The sequence below is a fragment of the Perna viridis genome, chromosome 14 (assembly GCF_037379345.1).
Source record: "Perna viridis isolate PV_CMFRI_1.1 ecotype Kerala chromosome 14, ASM3737934v1, whole genome shotgun sequence".
NCBI lineage: Eukaryota > Metazoa > Mollusca > Bivalvia > Mytilida > Mytilidae > Perna > Perna viridis.
Window position 1 is genome coordinate 25,466,596 of NC_142458.1, and position 21,362 is coordinate 25,487,957.

Sequence of the window (21,362 nt, forward strand, 5' to 3'; positions counted from 1 at the left end):
TATATATAGCATGTGAAACGAAAGATCTAAAAATAGTTAATCTTTTACTTAAATGTAAAAACGATTCCTACAAAGCAGACAGGAAACAGCTATCGCCTCTCTGTTTAGCATGCAGACGTAAGGACGCAAATTTACTTCAGCTGCTTCTGAAAAGCAACACAAACACTGCTCAATGTGATATGAATGGAAGAACGCCTATGCATGTCGCTTGTGAAATGAATGATTATGACTTTATGACTTTATTACTGGAATATAATGCAGATATTTTTCAAAACGATGATGACAGTATGGCGCCATTCCATGTGATGTCAAAGACATGTATGATACTCTTTTGCTAGTATGAAAAGACAAAGCCATGAACTCAAATAAAGTAAATATAAATATACAAAATATTGGCGAAACTTACTATGCGTCAGTAGTTGGCAATTCAAATACATAAAAATCACAAACATTGCTTGAACGTTAAACAGAAAACAAAGAATAAAAATAAGAACTCACTAAAAAAACTTGGAGTGACATCAGGTGTCCAAAGAAGGTTAGAATGTCCTCCTCAGTAAGTAATACCTGTCATTTTGCAAGTTCAAATTTAATATGGTAATAATCTAGCAACAATAATGCAGCTTCCAACAACGTGTAACAGAAGGATCCCATCAAAATATACATTTGCAATAGAAAAAATTCTGTAGTAAAAATATCTTAAATTACAGTTTTTGGACTGCAATAAACATGATAAAGTACTATGAATATCATCAATTGAGGGCAATGTAAAATATTTTTCTTTTATTTAAAGGTTTCATGATTAATGAAGGTTGAAAATATCAAATAATGTAATTTTAACATCATAAATAATGAATCTAGGATATTTAGTTATAGTTTCGAAATTAAGTAAAGCGAGTAAATTATTTGCTATGTTCAGGTTTAACGATTAAATCAACTTTTTCCACTACAACTCCTTTGGAATATATATTGTGCATGTACGTGCAATTCTAGCGATCTTCCGTCTATAAGGGTAACAGTTAAAATGGATGAACAACGTAAGAAAAATCAGATAGTTTCTATCAACTAATCAGATTTTTTACACAATGCAAAATAAATACACAACAACCTATCGCATTATTGAATGTTTAGATCACTCTATCACAATGTTGGCAGGTGAAGAAGTGAATTATTGACCAAATCATAAATTTTAATCTATTAACTGAGTTAAGTAAGAAATATAGAAGGAATAATATTGATAATTTTATATTTTCTCTTTATTTCGTATTCAACTTTTAAAATATTTTTGCCAATAATTTTGATATATTTCACTAATTGTTTATGTTTTAATTTCTATAAAGTTTTTATATGAGCTACAAGTTACACTTTTTTGTGTTTAATCTTTTAGCATAGTTTAATTATTCTTAGATTATATGATTTACAATTGACTGTAGTTAAGATCATTCACATGTATATTGCATTTAATAATTGGTATTTTCGTCATTATATTTCTCTTATGATCTGCATTGTCTATTACATATTTTTCCCGCAACTATTTTAGAATAACGTATCTCCCGGATGCTACTTATTACTTGATTGACTTCCCAATTAAGGTCAAATTGTATCATTAGATATTGTAGCAACCAATATTTTTATTACCTGAAACAACGGTTGGTTCATGTTAACTCAGTTTCTATTTGTGGCGGTAAAAACAACTCAAATTTAAAAACTACAGTGTCATGACATAACATGATTAACGTGCATATTTAATAATTGTGATAAATAGACACAATCATAGTGTATTTCATTTATCAAAGCATTTAATAACCTTAGATGACGTGAATAAATGTTATGTCTCTTTGGAGTAGCGTTTCTTATAAGGCCATTCTTTAGGTTTATTGTTTATACTAGTCGAAGTGGGATAGGAAAAAGGTTTCAAAAATTCATAGAACAATGATATGCATTTAAATTGAGCGATAAAGGGTCTCATCGGCCAATAAGGATGTGCGTTGGGGTATGTACTTGAATATCTCCGAAAGAATTAGTAGAATTTATTCATTCTGGAAGAAGTTATGTCAAATTTATATTGACTATAAATGCTACATATTACATTATTTTTTATACTTTTAATTGCTTTCTGGTTTCATGAACATGACAGCGTATATCAGTTTTGTTTTATGTCATTTCAAATTGTTTTTTTTTACTTGTTTTAGTCTTGTATATTCATACAAATATACAAGAATAATGAAATGAATAGTCTTTCAACACAAACGTTTTTGTTTTTGTTACGACACCATAATCCATTGAAATTCCAAACAAGTATTGTTTTTCTATGTGCAAATAAACATTTAGATGTTAACTGCAAGGATGAAGGTGTCTATTTAAATGATATCTATATAGCTGAAATATTGCTGCTCGGACGTTAAACCCCAACAAACAAACAAACAAAACAGTCAATGAGGACAGTGTTAGTAACCAAATCCAATTACACAGACAATGATCAATGAACTTACACTTTAACGTTTTATTTGAAATAGGGAACATTCAACCTGAACATTGCATTTATTGCATCTGGAATCTCGTCAGTGAGTTAGAAGTTATTTAATATGTAAGGCGTTCATTTTACGATCATTTGTTGGGGTTGGAGATTTCAATGTGTACGCTACAGAATTACCACCGCGGTAAAAATGTCAAAAAAACTTTTAGACAGCAATATATGGCGAGGAAACACATCAATTACGTATGGTGAATAAAAGCGCCCTGACTGACAAAGAGGTTACCCAAATTTTTACTGTATCTAATCTAGTTATCGCTCTTAGAATGATCAATGTCATATAAAAATATATTATCACATGTAGTGCAGCTTAACGGTAAACTGCATTTACAGAAAATATTTAACGTTTTGTGCAATATCAACAATACCAAAATACAGGTATTAGTGTCAATTAAGCTCTCCAGGGTTTAAAACAATCCTCATTGTTTTTATTGTATCACTAGAGAAACAAATGCATTCTTAATGGTTTGACAAAACACCAAACCACTCTTGTCGTATCTTCAAATATGTCAAAATATTTCATAGGCATGTTTTTTTTTTATTTAAGAGAAAAACTCTTCAACCAATAACAACCTTCATGATAAAACTTCAAGCGCACAATTTGCTGTAGAGGGGCATTCAATCGAATAATTACCCTTCTCTAAATTGCAAGGAATTTCAAAGCCGATGCTTGTCTTATATTTGTATTTGTTTTGTTAGATTGGATTTCGGTGTTGTCTTTCACAAGTTAGGTCACATAACTGTATTTAATGAAATACAAAAGTACCAATTCTATAAATTGCAAATTACGATATGATATACACATATTTCAAGACGTTACATCTCATCAGCAGCATTACGGATCAAGTATATAGGAACATCTAAATCAAACTACAATATAAAAGAACACACAGTTATATTGAGGTTGTACGAATACACATGTTTATATAATCTAAGGGCCGATATATATTAATTTTCCCACAATTGTTTATGTCCATGATTAATTAGATTTATTTATTTGCACTCATTACCGGATATGATTTCCATCTTGTCATTATTATTTAAATGTTTGATCTTTTTTTAACCAAGAACATATCAAAAACAGTACAGTCAAGTACCTTTCAGTCTCAAATGTCCTTCAACGATTTCTATTTAAAAAAAGGTTTTGCTAAAGTTGCTGAAGAAAAACTTCAAATCATATACGTTTATTTTATTCAAAATGTTTCGCATAAATGTACGTTGACAAATGATAGAATAAAAAAAGGATAATCCAACCAATGATATATTCTAACATTTCTTTAAAAGGTAAAACAACACATTGATCCATTTTTCTTTAAAAAATACAAAACACAAAACAACGTAACATGTGCGATAAAGACCCAGCAATATATTTAATAGTAGACTGAAAAAAAGTGCATTATTTATTTTGATTATCGTGTTTCAGACACAACACAATACAACTCAAGAAATTACTAAACTTGAGAATAACTGTTTTTTTTTTACTACAAATAAACAGAATAATAAAAACTAAGGCAAAAAAGAAATTCATCGTGATAAATCACACGCGTGTCTGTAAGCCTTTTTTTTTCAGAAGAAAACAAATGAAATAGCTTATACACAAACAATGGATCAAAACCCTTCTAGTTCTACCTCCAGCAGACAAAGTGGCACTTACAATGGCGGATAAACCGGCCGGATAAACAAGGGAAACACTTAAATAAAGTGTCATCGTCTACCATTAAGGAAAGGTGTATTTATATTTATAGTATCAATGGTGAAATCTGACCAGGAAATTCCCAATAAATGTAGTATTGTTGGCAGTTAAGATCATAGGTGTACAAAGTACACGTTTTCTGATGATTAAAAAATATTCTAGCGAAGTAAAGTAACAAGTTTTTTGCAGTAGTTTGCATTTTTATTATTGTATAGCATTATATTTTCCCCATGGAAAGCAAGGTATGGTAAGTGTGAAATATATCTTTTATTGCAAGGATGCAATATAGCTTCATAATTATGTTTAACGACCGAGCAGCAATATCTCAGCTATATTCCGTCGATATAATTATGACAACATCAACCACTAAAACATATTTTAATTCCATATTTAGCACCGGCTATGCAATTAAACTAACTAAATGAATATAGGAAAATATTATGCCTCATAGAAAATATAAAATTGTGCTCGTATTAAGAGGGTGTCGATCCATGTTAAACTCCGGTAGATTCTATTATATGAGTGGAATGGGGTTAATTTTTATCCCACTGCATTATTTTTCCAATGTAATGTAAATATCATATGTATGTCAAATAACAAAACAAAACTTGGGTTTTAAATTGACAATGGATGGATCAGGAAATGAAGTCCCCTAATAAAGCAACCAAATTTTGCTTAAATTATAGATATATCTCCTTTTCCAATGCTTTCTATATATTTTATTTCTCTTAAACTGTTGCAGTTAACCAACAACCAAAATTTAACTTTGAGAATGGATGCATATGTCGTATAAAATGGGTGAAAATATTTTGAATAAAATTATGTCACGTGCCACTCACTGCCTACTTTTTGCTAAATCTAAGTAAAAGAGATTCTTTCTTGTCGATAATGTTTTTTTTCAATTCGCTTTCACAATGGAAGCATAGAGAGAATCTCAATGTGCGCTCTTGAAGGAATTAGTAGGCGTGGTACAAGTTTTCACGGTTTCCAAACATTACAAAATTGCACAGTGTCACAATTGTCTTTTTAATGTTTTCCAGTTTGACGTATAACACAATATTTTTAGTTTTCAGTCAATAAACTACATATCAAGTCATTGCATTTACCATTTAGAAATTATTGGTTATTTTAACTAAGGTATTAGGAATTACTTTTATCAACAAATCAATTTCAGAAAATTCACAATAGTTTACCAAAGTATCTATTCCAGATGAATTAATTGACACATTTTGAAGTAAATAAATATATAACCTTGATAGTTTGCAATAAATTATTTAACAGATATACATGATTTCACTTTGTTAAATAAATTAAGACGTATTTCCCATGCTAAAACTTCTTTTTTATCCCAAAATGTAATTGATCCCTTTATCGCGGATATTAAATATGGTATGTACAACATTTGTATTATATTTGATGAAGTTTCTTAACTTTAAGTCAGTCTTTCATTAAAACCGGCTGTTTGCGATACACATAAATACCATGTATCTTAATTTGCTATCGTTACAGACCATGCTTGGTTTTATTAAGATGATGATGTCATTTTTTGGTATTGAATGGTCCAAAGAAAAGTGTCTGTTTTCTAATTTTAATAATTAGCAGTTAATTTCTCCTAATCAGATAACACTTTCGAAACTGGTAGAGGGTGGGACAAGCTGATGTTGTGTATAAATAATGGTAATTGGTAAAATGTAAAGTGATACTGTTATCTATCATTGTATAACTAACATCGTACATTATTATAGACAAATAATATCAAATATATATGGATATTGTTTATTTACAGTTCAACTTGGGAAAAAACAAACTAACTACAGATTTGCAAGCGTTTGTATCACAAGTATCATAGCGTGCAAATAAACAAATTAAATGTATAATTATTTATATGTCATGTAAGTTTAGCTACCCACTCATTGGATGGTTATGACGCATTGGCTTTTTATATATAGTATTTATATTATGTTATATACTAACCATATGTTACTTTTCAGGTAGGCTACATATGCCGTCTTATATTTCATTTAATTAAGAAAATTTTAGTTGTCTATATTGTTTCCATATATTCGTAAATTGATTGACTTATGGCAATGTTATACTGCCAATTTGTGTTAAAATATACCGGAAATAATAAACCATATTGAAAGTGGGAGGTTTCGAGCGCTCTGAAACCGGGTTTTACCGGCCTTTCATTTGAAATGTTTGTACCAAGTCAGGGCCATTGCTGTAGCTTCCAACTTTCCGGTTTTTACCTTGACATTTCCATTAGGTTATCGTTTTGAGTACTGAGCAGATTTTATAAGATCGGTTGTTTTGTTGTTACCTTTTAATTACATTTTCTTACACTTGAGGAATAACTGTGATATTTTTTTTTCAGTATAAGAAAAAGCTTCAATCACGAAATGCACAATAAATAACCTGTCTTTAAATAGCCGAGAAACTGTACGTTTTAGAATTAGGTCAATTTTCAGTATTTTATATTATGTTGATTATAGGTTAAAGTGCATATTATTCATATAAAAGGTGATTGGTATGGGAAATGTATAAAAAGTACAGGACGAAACCTAAATCACATGATGCACATTTATAAATCAATTACTAGTAGTTGAATATTGCAAATGTCCATAAAAATATAGTTATATTTTTAATTTTGTTTTCGAACACTTCGTTGTGTTTTACTAAAAACAACAAACGGGTATATAATACTTGTTATTTGTTGCTCTTAACAATTTTGTATTGTATTGGTTTTTTTTAAGTAGGTAAGCATTATAAAAAAAGGAGATGTACAATTTAACTTCTGCAGGACACCACTCGGACTTTAGCTAAAGCCGTGCCATAAAGCAAGCTGTAAAGCCCCTAACATAATTAAAATGAATGTTTTCATAAAGGCGAAAATCGTAAAACGAATAACAATAAACATAAATACAATGACAACAACTAGACTACAGGTTTCTGGCTTTGGGTAGGAAAATAAAGTATGTGGCGGTGTTTAACATGTTTGTGAACGCTTAATGCACCTCTAATCTGGTGGAAAAACTATAAAATCTGTATCGGATTTAACTATTGCGATCCAAACAGAACATAAATGATTAAACAAATAGGACAAATGACAACAAGATAAGAAAGAGTAGTCGCCTTTTCTGTAAGCTAGCTCCAACTTTAAAAGCAACTGATAAGCAAACCCAATTTATTCAAACTCAGATATCGATTAAAACTCTTTCATCGGGATTTAGTGAAAATATATCATAAACAAGGTCTTCGTGCAACTGCCAAGATAAAAAAATCAATGACGTTCACATAATTGACGTTACATGGGATTCGTCAATTTTGAATCTAACGAAAAACTTATTAAACGCGACCGGCATACTAAGCAATTATACAATAAAAAGGGACAAATGTTTTCGAGCATGAATTATTGCGGTCCTGTTCAAGATTGAATGGATAGTACATACTACCATACGTCGTTTATATAACCTGCATACTTTCGTAGCTTTACCTACATAGATGTTGGTTTTTGTAGTCTTTCATTGCTGGTTACAAACATTATTGTTGTTCTTTTTCCGACGCATTATCATAGTTTTGCTTTCCACCCTTTGACCTTAAAGACGCTCTTCCATGGAAACGCGAGTCACCTGATTGAAATTCAGTTTCCCAAATACTGATAATGTAGTGGCGTTCGAAAAAAAAATGTATCGGCAATTGTAAATACGTGCCTTGTGTTATTTCCTGAATTGAAACTAGACAGCTATAAGTAAAAAGAACAAATTTTACTGCATAGGTAACCTTTTTGTAGACCATATTAATCAGTGTGCTATCAAGGTTATATTTCTTATAAATTTTTCATTTTAAAGGATTTAATGACACATTTGGTTTTTCAATCATTTTTGGTTGTTTTACTTAAATGTTATATTGTATTTACAGACATAGTTGTCGTACGCAATTCATTGTTTTAACATCAATACATTTTTTTGTATATGTTTATCTGTTTTACCGCCGTACATTGTTGGTTTTACTTTTATGCCCGTTTGTTTTAGAACTATCAAGTGACATGTGTCCCATCCCTTTTTCATTTCATCATCATTTCATGTTCATTTTATCATCAATTTCATGTTCATCGTCTGAATATAGCTGAAATATTGCTGCTCGGACGTTAAACCCCAACAAACAAACAAACAATGTTGTTAAAAAGAGCAGGTTGTGTAATGCATTTGACCTTTTTTGACGATCCAACTTCAGACAAAAATACAGATGCTGGAAGCATTATCTTAAAACAACGTTTAATATCTTAATTTGATATAACTCATATAATTACTGTGAACTCGATGAGAATTACAACTAACATTAATTATAATGAAGTATCCATAGCGATTAAGTGCGATACTCTAGCTTGACGTTCAATGATTGGTATTTGACGATTTTTATTTACTTGTGATATTATTTGGTATCTTCTTTCAAATGTGTATTAAGTAGTCGCTCATTTTCGGGTCATTGGTTATATCCAAAAGCTATTTTGGATCAGCAGCACAACAATACATCAAAATAAAAAAGGTATTTCACCCTAATAAGATATTGAAGATCGTGGTATTCTATAACGTAACATCAATTAACAAGCAAACGCTTAATCAATTATTTATCATAATTGAATCAACATTGTTTATTCTCCATGATGAATAATAAGAGCGAGGGAACAATCAAAAAATGCCCATTAGTACCAGAGAACGCCAGATAAATCTTCTAGCATTCTTGACATAAATAACCATACCGTGAGTTAGGCTACGACAAAGTCCAAGATGAAAAAAATAAAATGTTATTTTATGAGTTTAATACAATATATTACTATTTTTATCACTTTGAATATGATATATATATATGAAAATACCTCTATGGAGCCCAAAAGTAAAGAAGTTTGTGACGTGTCATCGACACAGTTTTCATGTGATTTGTACATGTGATTATTTGATATGTGTAATACGAATTAATGGTGCTAAAACATTATTTTGAAGATCATTTTGCATTGAATATGGTGTTAAGAAACCTGCGTAATTACATTTCGCAATACACACACTGACGGATATTAGATGGTGATAAAAACAACTATTTGTTCAACAAATCCTATATTTGAGGAAGCTACTTCACCAATGCGGAAACTGTATCATGGTAATGTGTCTTTGATTGTTGAAAAACATGGAAATTAATCTTCAATAAATTTCATTGGTTCAATTTGCCAATCAGGAACAATTGTATTTCCTATCAGTTAGGAAAATATATTTCTTCCGTTTTCGTTGTCATTCTATGACAGACAAGTGCACGCGACAGTGTCTGTCACGGGTAAAATAGCCACCAATCACAACACGCAAAGTAAATGTTGTCCAGTAAAGTTCATATGGTCAATGAATAAATTAATCGCAGGTCCACATCTTTGTACAACAATGTATGTTAATATTTCTACATTATACAAAAACTTAAGAATTAATTATAACGGTGATTACTGTTAATTGCACGTGGTTATTGCTCATTTCGACAGCCAGCTGTAAAATAGTCGAAATACGTACTTACATTCGTCATCTATTGAAGATCTGGGATTTGTTTTACGAACGCAGCGGAACGAATTCTCACACGAGTAATCTGAGACTCGTGTAAGAGCCTATATATTATTTTTAAGTAAATTGGAACCTGTAAATGTAGAATCTCCGTTCACAGGTAAAACAGAGAAAAACACAAAATCAAGTAGGTCGTTTTATCATGCAAGATGTGAATTTAAATGATTAAATATGAGAAACGAGACGAAACCCGTATTTATTTATCAGGTTTCTGAAACTATTTGTGAGAATATTGGCCTTATCATATTACATATAGAACAACGTGGTTTTAGGGAGCGCTGGTTCAATGCCTTCCCTATAAAATCAAACATCAAAACCGAAGCCTATTTATACACCAAATTGCGTAGCCTAATTAGAATTTATAAATCATTACTGTAGAAAAGCATTGGTTCTTATTATGCTCAACTATTAATTTTATTTGAAACTATATTTGTCTATGTTTTTCTTGCTCCCAGATTTTAGTGGAGTCCGGATTGCCCTTTGCTTATTTTAGTTTACGTGATATTTTGGATATTTCATGTTCTTTGCTGTGTGTATCTATATAATTTCAATGACATGTGTATTTGAAAAATTGGCGAAAGCAATAATTTCGCTTATTTTTTAACTTAAGATTGAAATTAGCGACGAGCCAAATACATATATACAAGATTTTGTGATGGCAGTGTCCTGATTTTTCTTTACACTACAACAACAGTTGAAAAGCAGACATAGTATTTGACAAAAGGGGAGATAACCTAGCAGCTTAAAACGATATATCGTTTGTGTCATAAAAAGCTATTACAGTGAATGACGATAGATCTATATCACCTGTAGCTATACGGTAATTTAATTTGACTGCTAAATTACAGCAGTTGCAGGACGTATTTCGTTGTCTGTGAGAACAAATTAACATTGTGTATTTTCATTTCAATTAGATTTCCTCCTTGTTTCATTGTATTCATTATGTCATGATCTGGTTGTTGTTAAACTACCCATTGTTGTAAAATAAATAAAGAGGTACTTCATTGTTTACTTTTCAATTATCTAAGTCTCATTTCCGAAATGAATGTACTTTAATTCAGCTATTCTTTAAACAACTCATTATCATTTTCATTAACAATGACGTTAGTATTATTGTAGAAACTCTCTCAAATGAGATATGAAAGATTTTTTTTCCTAACGTGCGTTGATAGAAATTTCTACTCGAGGTCTATCATCTATTTTTTTCCGAGGTTTCTACGTATACATATTTGATTGAGAAAATCCGATTACTTGTCAGCAGTCTTGCTTTTTTCTTATTTCCTCACTTCCTATGTTAAATCTTAGATTTTGACATATTCTCAAAATATTAAAATTGGAAAATTAAACCTTTACCATCTCGATTGGAGAAATATTTTATTCCATTTCTTTCAATGGCAGAATATCTTAATCATGGCACAGACTAGCAATAATTATGATCTAGTCAATTTACAATGGATACCATTGACCCTTTTTGGCGATGAACGAATTTTGATATATAAACTATCAGACAAGACACGTGGTATTAAACGACTCAAATCAAGATATTTATAAAGCGCAAAATTGTAAATGGAAATGATAACAAAACAATTTAGCAAGCACATTAACCACAGTTTACTTACACTAAATGTGTGCATGGTTTGGTTGAAGTTTCAACTTTCTTTAATATCCTAAATATATATTTTTAAACTTGAAATGAAATGGAATTTTAGTAAACAGAAATTACAAACTTTTAGTAACGCAACCAGCAAATACTTTTCGATTTGTTTAGGAACTGCATGAAAATGAGATGGTTAAAGGAATATTGTTCAATCTAAAAAAGATAGAGTACTAAACAATAGAATATTTTACCAGAAGTTTAGTCGCCTTTTACGACAAGCTTAGCGCTGCTGCAGGCCTATTCTTTTGACACCCGGACCTGCACGAGGCGTATCATATATTGAAATACCCTACTTAATATTGTTATGTCTATTCTTGACTCAATAGGAAATGTTTTTTTTTTATAATTGCTAGATTAAACAAATAGAATAATTCGTGCTTCAGTATTACAGGATGTTTTATTGTTCTGCACCAGTCACTGACAATTTTGCACGACCAAGTTTCCGCATCAGTGAAGTGGCTTCCTGATATTTTTGGTTTCGAAAAAGTCATTGGCAATTCTGCTGTGAATTTCCAATATCCGTAAACTTTAGTGTCATGTGATGTAATTGCATAAACAAAACAAAACTATATTACAAACCTATAAAGAATTATAATCCTGCATAAAATATTCTACTAAGTTCTTGTACATGTAATAGATCTTTTATATAAAATCATCATTTATATCAACCTAACTAATTGTTTTATAAAATTCTAACAAATAACAAAAACTAGGATTTTTTTTAAGTACACCATAAAAAAATACTATAACAAACAAATACAATCAGAGACAACAGAGTAGCGTAAATATCCAGTGGTATTGGTATCTCTTGTCAATCTTAACACAGCAGAAATCATTTCTTCTCTCTCATACAAAGGTAAGTGTCTAATGTCGAACGCTACTTGGAGCTTGATTTTTAAGTAACCGCTACTGATGACAGTATACTTTGAGACATCAACTTAACGAAATGTTTCCGGGAGTGAAAGTTTTGACTCCGGAAATAAAATGCCGAAACACTAGTAAAGTCCATATATGAAGTTGAAATATAAATATAAGTTGATGCTACCATCTGCGTCATTCAGTGAATCAGCAATTGATTACTGTGGTCATTTAGGTCTGTGTCACAGACTATGAAGGTGTGACGTGGTTATAGTTACATTTTTCCATGTACTTTAATTCTAGAAATGATTATTTAGTTATATAAAAGTAAAACATGACAAAAAGTGTATGGCTATTTCCTTGTTTACAGACATTTCCTTTCAATCGATTTCTGATAACTTATCGGATTAGTATTATCTGAAGGATATGAAAGCAATCGTGTTATATGCTAAAATATGAAAAAGCAGGACTTGCAGTTATGTGGGAAAATACAATGAGAATGAATATAATATGATTATGTCTAACCGGCAACAACTCCACTGGGATGAAAAATGTCAGCTCAAAGCCATCTTAAGGTCTTCAAAGAACGACAAGGAAACACTCACACCATAGGGTTCCAAAACATTTTACACTGGTTAATCGAAATAGTTTTTGTGATAGATCCAGCAAAGAAAGTAAATGAATATAAAAACGAAAGAACACATAGAGAGGCAAGACATTTCTCACTTGGAACAGACGCAAAACTGTGGCGGATTAAAGTGCTTTGGAAAGATTACAACTCTCCCCCGTTTAAATTTGTGGACAAAATATTGCACAATTTAACACACATAAAAATCAGTTCAAATAGGGCTTAATCTCTTGTTCAAAAAAGAAATAAAGAAACTAATTATAACTTTCCCAAATGCACGGACAAAGGACTACCATCAGTGAACTAACATGCCAGCTTAACGAGGTGGACCTAGGGTAAAGGAAACAACTCTAGAAATCAGTGATATGTTTGTATCATATTCAATTTCACCAATGCCTATCAAGCTTTTATTTGAAACAGAATGAAATCAATTCAAGTTACTTTGATGCTTACATGAGATTGATGTAAAATGCTGAATACAAACGTTCCAATGATTTTTAAAAGTTGTGTCCCTTACCCTTGGTCTACCTCCTTAGCAGTTAAACATACAAAAAGGTTTGTCCTCATATGCAGTATCAATCAAAATTTTCCCCATGCAGAGATGAGAAATTCCATACATCATTAGTCGTACAAAAAGTAGAAACCCCTGTTATGCCGAAAACTGCTTTAGATATAATGTGTTTGTCTCTATGTAAAGACCCTATGAGCGAATCAATGTTGATTACAAGAAATGTTATCTTACACGATTTGACAACACTATCATAACTATATCCCTTACGAATGAGTCTATCCAATAGTTTAGTCAACTAATTGGGTTAGTATTAAGCTTCCCGTGTGAGGAATTTTACCATAAAATGTATAGTGGGATATACCTGCATGTTTGAATCATCTACAAGTACATCTGTATTTGAGAATGATTTCCTTAAATCGGTTGGAAAAATTGTGAATATTTTTCCGAGCTTATGATATCTAAAACCTTTGTGTAATAATTTCTCGGTTATATCTTGGATGAGGATCATATATTTTCTATAGCATGTATGAAATGGAATTTATTTGATAAGGCTAGAATTGCGAAAAGAACATTAATAGACAGAATAAATGTCTAAAAACACCCTTCCCCTTAAAATAATGGTTCCTCCCTACAGAACTAGAAAATATTGAACCATTCCAGGTCAGTGACTTTAGATTATTTTAACATTACAAGTAGTGGCCCCAAGCCCGTTTGTCATATACGTACACCTTTGATGTTTAATTGAGTCAGTCAGTTAAGTGTCTATATTAGTATGTCCAATTAAGCTTCGTACTCTATTGATGTTTTATACTTTGAATATTCACATGATCGTAGAATAACAAAATTAGACTCAAAATTTTACTAAAGTTGACAACATGAAATGTTATATTAAAATATCAAAATCATAACAAATCAATAGATGATTTACATGTTCCCAACATTCTTCAGAATTTCTGAAACCTTTGAGTTCTTCCTATCTCAGTTTGTCAAATATTTTGTAGCATTAAGTGAAATTCTAGATTCTATGACTTTTCGAAAATTAATCCTACACAGACATAATCATATCACGTGCCAACCGTGCTGAGACAAACTGATAAAAAAATTTCTCAAAGTGGTCTATCCTGTTTGAAAAATGAAAACCACTATTTGATCTGTTTAATATTGCAGATATTGAGAACAATGTAAACATTTTGTTTTTGACAGAGATAGCTGCTCCGCAAACTAGGGGCATTTTTGATGAAATTATATCTCTGATCATGAAGTACTATTTCTACAAATGAGTTTGCTATTTTACACCTAGCACAGAAATAGATCATATCAGTGAACTCCAAAATAATGATGTCCATTTAAAATACTTGGACAATTAGGTGTAGCATAAACAATATTTTAAAAAAAAATGACGTAGGAGGAGATACTATTGGAGAGCACTGAAGTTAAAAACCAGAACGAGTTGTATATGGCAAATTTATTGCACCAACATGCATCACCAGTGAACATCTTTCACCCACTACCCGAGTCTCAAATTAAAACGTTGTTGTCATAAAGGCATTCTCCCACCTTCATTCCTTAACACTTGAGAAATCCCTTGTTAGCATGTGATATTACATTGCTCTATATATAAACGTCTTTTATTGTTTCCTTGTGCTTCACCAATCATGAGTGAGGAGTGATATCGGCCTTTTTTATATAAACGCCATAATGTTAATTTGCATCCTACACTCTGGAAATTTCTAGTGCTCAGCCTCGGCTCTACATCACTAATTAACACATTAATTAAAAAACATAAGAGATCTTAAAAAAATTTGTAGAGGAGACCATAATTAGAACGAGAAACAGGATATTCTTACAATTCATAATTCAATGGCTAAAACGAATAAACAAAACGCTATATATATATTACCAAAAAACCTTTAATGATACAAACAGAAACTAAAGAAACAATTGGCCATGCTCAACAAAATACTGGAAATATTGATCCGGTGCATCGGTAGGGTAAGCTTCCTCTGATTTTCTAGATTGATTACTTTTATCATCATTACCATCCTATTTCATGTTCATCGCCTGAATATAGCTCAAATATTGCTGCTTGGGCGTTAAACCCCAACAATCAATCAATCATTATTATAATATTAAAATACTTAATTAACCTCTGTCAGTTTACCATTTTCACAAATTTTGCTTATTGCAATTAATGGTTTTTTTTAAATATATTTATATTTGCAGGTACGGTTTGACATATTTTAATATTTTACTTCAGCTTGAAAAACGTCCGTTCACCTGTCCCCACTTTCAATCCGCAACTCCTTTTAAATCACTGAATGACTTTTGATGAAACATGTTTCCATCGTGTACATCTTATTTTTTCTTATCTGAATGACTTGTAGATGTCTGGTTTCTAGGGAGGGGAACGTGGGTGTCATTAACTGAGCTTTGCTTGTAATTATTTCTAGTTTTTTTGTTTTTTAAATATTATTATCATGTTACATACACCCTTCCAGGTTATTTCTACATAAATTGCTTATCTCTTATCATATAATATCGTAACTTATAGGACTTTATACCTAAATGATTTATATTTCCCTTTATATTTATATACACGAATCAATTATAGCATATTCAGATTTTGAGTTTAATCAACATAATTTTGATACAATTTGTCTGTAATTTGTTAAAAGTCCCTGAAAAATATGCTATGCAATTTAATAACAGTAACAGAATAGTAATCATTACAAGATCTTGAAATGCATAATGTGTTCATTATAACTTAATTAACATTACATTAATAATATGTAAATTACATTTCATCATAATCACATTCTATCATTATCACATGTCTGCACCTGAACCTATAAACATATCAAAGTTAAACAGTCATATTCTAAAGATACTGATACTACATTCAATATTTTGAATATCTAGATATGGATACAAAACTAGCAATGCAAACAAATGGAGTAGTTCAAACTGAAGGTGTGGCCCATTTAGATGTGAATTAGGAATTGACATTGATACGTTGTCTGAAGACCATTACCACTGTATGTATGAACATAAACTGGTCCCGATATTCCGTATTTGCTCGCTGTCGTTAAAGTCGAGTTCTACTAGGGTTGAAAGACCAACGATGCCTTCTGGTCATTTTTGAGTGCAACTCCTAGTCCTATCTGTAGGCCCCATGATGTCCTCTATTTACCATTATGTGTGACTCCTACTTCGTGCTGAAGGCGAGATGAAGTCCTCTAGTTACCATTTTGTATAACTCCCACTTGTGCTGAAGGCCTAATGAAGTTGTATAGTTGCAGGCATGTGTGACTCTTACTGCCTGCTATAGAGCCATTATGCCTTCCAGTTACCGTTATGTGTGACTCCTACTGCCTGCTATAGGGCCATTATGTCCTCCAGTTACCGGTATGTGTGACTCCTACTGCCTGCTATAGGGCCATTATGTCCTCCAGTTACCGGTATGTGTGACTCCTACTGCCTGCTATAGGGCCATTATGTCCTCCAATTACCTGTATGTGTGACTCCTACAGCGTGTTGCAGGCCTTAATATGTCCTCTAGTTGCATTTTTTATGTGTGAATCTAACTTCGTGCTGAAGGCCCAATGATGTCCTCTAGTTACCGTCTTGATCAAACTTTACGGCAAACATGATGACTTTTCATTCAGTATTATCAACTTTCCTTTCCTCTGTGGCAACATCCCTTCAGCACATGCGTATGGAGTTTTCATATCACAACTCATACGTTATGCCAGAACTTGCCGTAAATACGCAGACTTTTTGTATCGCACTGGACTTCTTACAAGTAGGCTTCTGGAACAGGGTAATATTAATACAAGATTGACGTCATCACTACAGAAGTTATATGGGCGTTATCATAAACTCGTGGATCGTTACGGTGTATCCAACTGCACCATGAAAACTGATTTGTTCAATGTGTCATAGATTTCCTGTCCTCTTTCGTCCATCCCGGACTTGACTTTTTATAAGTAACTCAGTCGGTGTTTCCAGAAAAGCAGAAGACGCTTACCCTACCGGTGCACTTGGTCCATGCTCCAAGTTTTTAGTGGTGTCCGAGTTGCTCATTTACTTTTGTTACTTTGTATGTATTATTTCTGTTATATTATGGTCTTTGTTGTGTGGGTTTGTTTGCAATGTCTAGTCTTTGCCCCTGGATTACTTTTTTTTTATTTCCACTAGAATCTTGGTTTCCTTGATTACTCTTACACATTGAATTGAATACGCACAATTTTCTTGGTAATAAAACAACTTATTATGAGGTGGATTTTATTTTGCACAATGTCTATCTTCCTTCCTCTGTTACATAAGTAGATATGCAGTGTCACTAGACATAGAATTAAACACAATAGGGTTCCAAAAATATGAAAGGGCGTAAAATTTGACATTGTGAGAATTTTACTTAAGTGGTTCTGAAGAGATTAGATTTTACTTTTCTTAGAATTTGACAGCAAAAACAGTTTTATAGCTTTGAAATAAAAAATCGGAATGAAGAGGATATATTCCCTTAGAATTGACTTACAACATTATGATTTAAACAGCTTTGTGTCAATAATACGTTTGGTCATCGCTTACAAACTAATTCGTGAAATGTCTCATCCGTATTATTTTTACAGTTGAAGAATTAAGTAAGTAAAGGGGTGACTATTTTTAAGGGGACAAAATAATATCACTCCGGATCTGGTTACGTCCTGTTCTTTTTACCGCGATCCTATCTCCATATATGGGGTGGTCGATGGTGTAGTGGTTACCGTATTGGACTTCGGTTAAGAAGATTGTGTCATTAGGGAATAGGTTCATATTTCAAAAATGTTTATAATTGATATGAATTGGATGTATTCAATGTCATAAACCTACAAAAATATCCAATGAGTTGCACGGAAACGCATTTGATGAATTTAATATTGAATAAAAATATCAACATTTTGCGAAAAGTTCGATGTAGCTCATACTGCATGTCTAAGATTACACAGTCTATAGTGCAAATTCCCTTACCAATCAGGGTAATAATGTTAAGTAGCACTCTAGCTAAGAATCATGCAAAATGTGATTCATGGGTGAAAAGCATGCGTGATTTTATTTTTGATATTTTGTTCGAATTGTCACAATAAACAGAAATTAACATTCTGCTTTTCATATAACCCTTGTTCTTATGAGATAAAAATTATATAGAATGCACTGTAGATTTAAAATTTAAAGGGGATAACTCGGTAAATGACACTTAAATACAATAGAATCTATTGGGTTTTCAATGTTGATTATCTCCTCAGAGTGTACAGATTGGAATGAATAATTACACATTTCATGATGAAGACCTATGAAATAACTTAATTACAAGAATAAAAATATGTAGCCTTTTTTTTTCGGTGTATCATATTTTTCAGATTTTTGCATGATTCTTACAGAGACAGCCATTTAAAACTATTTATAGTATATACTTAAAGTCATTATAAAGTTTATCGTGGGAATATGACAAGATAAAGTTGTTTTTTATTGTTCTCATGTCCATAAAATGCTCTTTAATATGTATTTTTTAATATTAAGTTCAAATAATTCAAAAGTAGTGTATGCTGGTTGTACTTTGAAATGAAAACTTTTTTTCATAAAAATTAAAAAGTTATTTTAGAAAATACATAAATAATAATAATTATTATTGGAAGAAATAAACAATAACATTATACATCCTTTTGTATTTTTCTTGGCATTAAAAAGCGAGATAAATAATGTAATTGGAAACGACAACCTAGTGGTGAATCTCAAATCCATACCCAAGATGGACAATAAAATCGTCAACTGAAAATTGCAGAATTGATACAAAGTTTTTATTATATCTAAATTAAGGACCCAAGATGGGCATATCACAATACAAACCTGTAGTAATCAATACTAAGATCAAAAATAATTGTTGAGACTTATGATACTCAAGCAATAAAGTCTTTATTTATTTCATCATTAGCACATGAGTGAACCACGGTATCTTCCAGTAGGTTCTACTCTGAGTTGATGAATAAATATTCTTAGTTTTGATGCAATTAGATATAGGCACGACTTTCTCGTAAAACATTCTTTTTGGTTGAGATTAAAAATAGGAGTGTTTGTCAAAAACCCGACGTGGTTCTCAAAATCGACATATGCAGGTTATTTCCGTTCGAAAAGAATATCTCAGCTTTCGTTTTCGATACAGTATAGTAACAATCAATCTGTGTCATAAATTGCCAACAATCCTTCATAAGGACGAAAAGACTTCGGAAAAACTAACAAAATGAAAATTTTGACAAGATTTTAAAAATCCCTTTACACATTTGAAAATGCCAGGATGTTCCTTGTTTTTAAAATATCAGTATTTTTTTCTTATCAAATAGGTTATTACGAAAAAAGAAATTATGGAAACGAACATTTTTTCAAATTAATTAATGAATATTGCAATTAATGATAGCATATCCATTGATGTTGGGAAATATTGGTGATACTTTGCAAAGAACACTGATGAAACTCATTTTAGCGTTAAAAGATAAGTCGAGATTCCTCCTAAGCTTTATTACGGTTGTTTTTTTTATTCAAGGGCGCACGTAAAAAATATATCTGTAAGAAATGAATCTTCTTAAATAAATCTATATTCAACCTGTACACAGTTTGGTACAAGTCTTTTTATTCTTAACGGGAAATAATAATAGAAAAACGAAGCCATACAATATGTTAAAGTGCCTACTATAATTGATCAGCATCCCGACCTAATTCTGATAATTGTCCATTGAATATTTCTTGGAAAAGGTTCCAAAACACAAACTTCATTTTCTGATACAATACATTCAAAACAATAAGATATCCTTCCTACAGCTGATCGTATCTGTTCAAGGAATGCAGACTTTCACCAGAACTGTAAAACATTTGTATGAATTGTATACTTTCAGTTTGCTTATTTTCAATATTATTACAGTGCATTTTTGCATTGAACTGCAATTACCGATTTCCTTCAATTAACGTATCCCTCACAGAAAACTTTAGACGGTTCAGGCTAAACATGTTTTATAATAAATTTTCTTAAGGTGTATGGGCTATAAACTTATTTGGCCTAAATATTATTATTTTGACAAAAAGTTCAATTAAGTGTTCCTTAAACGTTACCATAATTTAACAATAATAGAATGTCGCCTGTGTACTGTCAATTACCATGGTGAAAATGAGTTATGAAATGGCATATCTTTACAATTTCAATGATGTTTTCGTAATGTTGATCGTTTTCTTCAACTTATTTTATTTTTTCTTACTGGGAAGATATAAAAACACCAAATCACCACAGTATACTACTTACATCGGATGCAATAAATCTGGGTATTGTATGCCCAATTCAACCATAAGTCAAGGCAGATAGTTGTTTTTTTTCTTCATTGATGTCCTCTTCTTACGGGTAATTTCCATGGTTTAAATGTTAATCGGCCACACAATGTGTGATACTTGTACCACATTTTACTTACTACCTCCTTGTTTATATTCAAATAAGTGCAGGCAGGGATTGTTTTTGTTTTTGTTTGTTTTTTTGGTTTTTTTTGGAGTTCTGCAAAAGTCTGTTCAGAACTCCCTAAAATTAAAATGTGCAGACTTTTGCGCAAACTAGTCATCAACTCTTTACAAATTTCACGAAACTATTACGTTATTAATCTCTACCAAATTTAAATTATGTTTATATCTCCTCCAAGTTTTCTTTGTTAACAACGTAGTAAAACCCCTTATATCTACAAATCATCATTTGAGTGATGGAATCAATAGTTAAATCCGATGGGATTTAAACAAAATATTCAAATCAAGAAATTCTCACAACCATACTTTTTCTTTTATTTTAGGTAGAATTTGTACTAATATCGGTTCAAATACA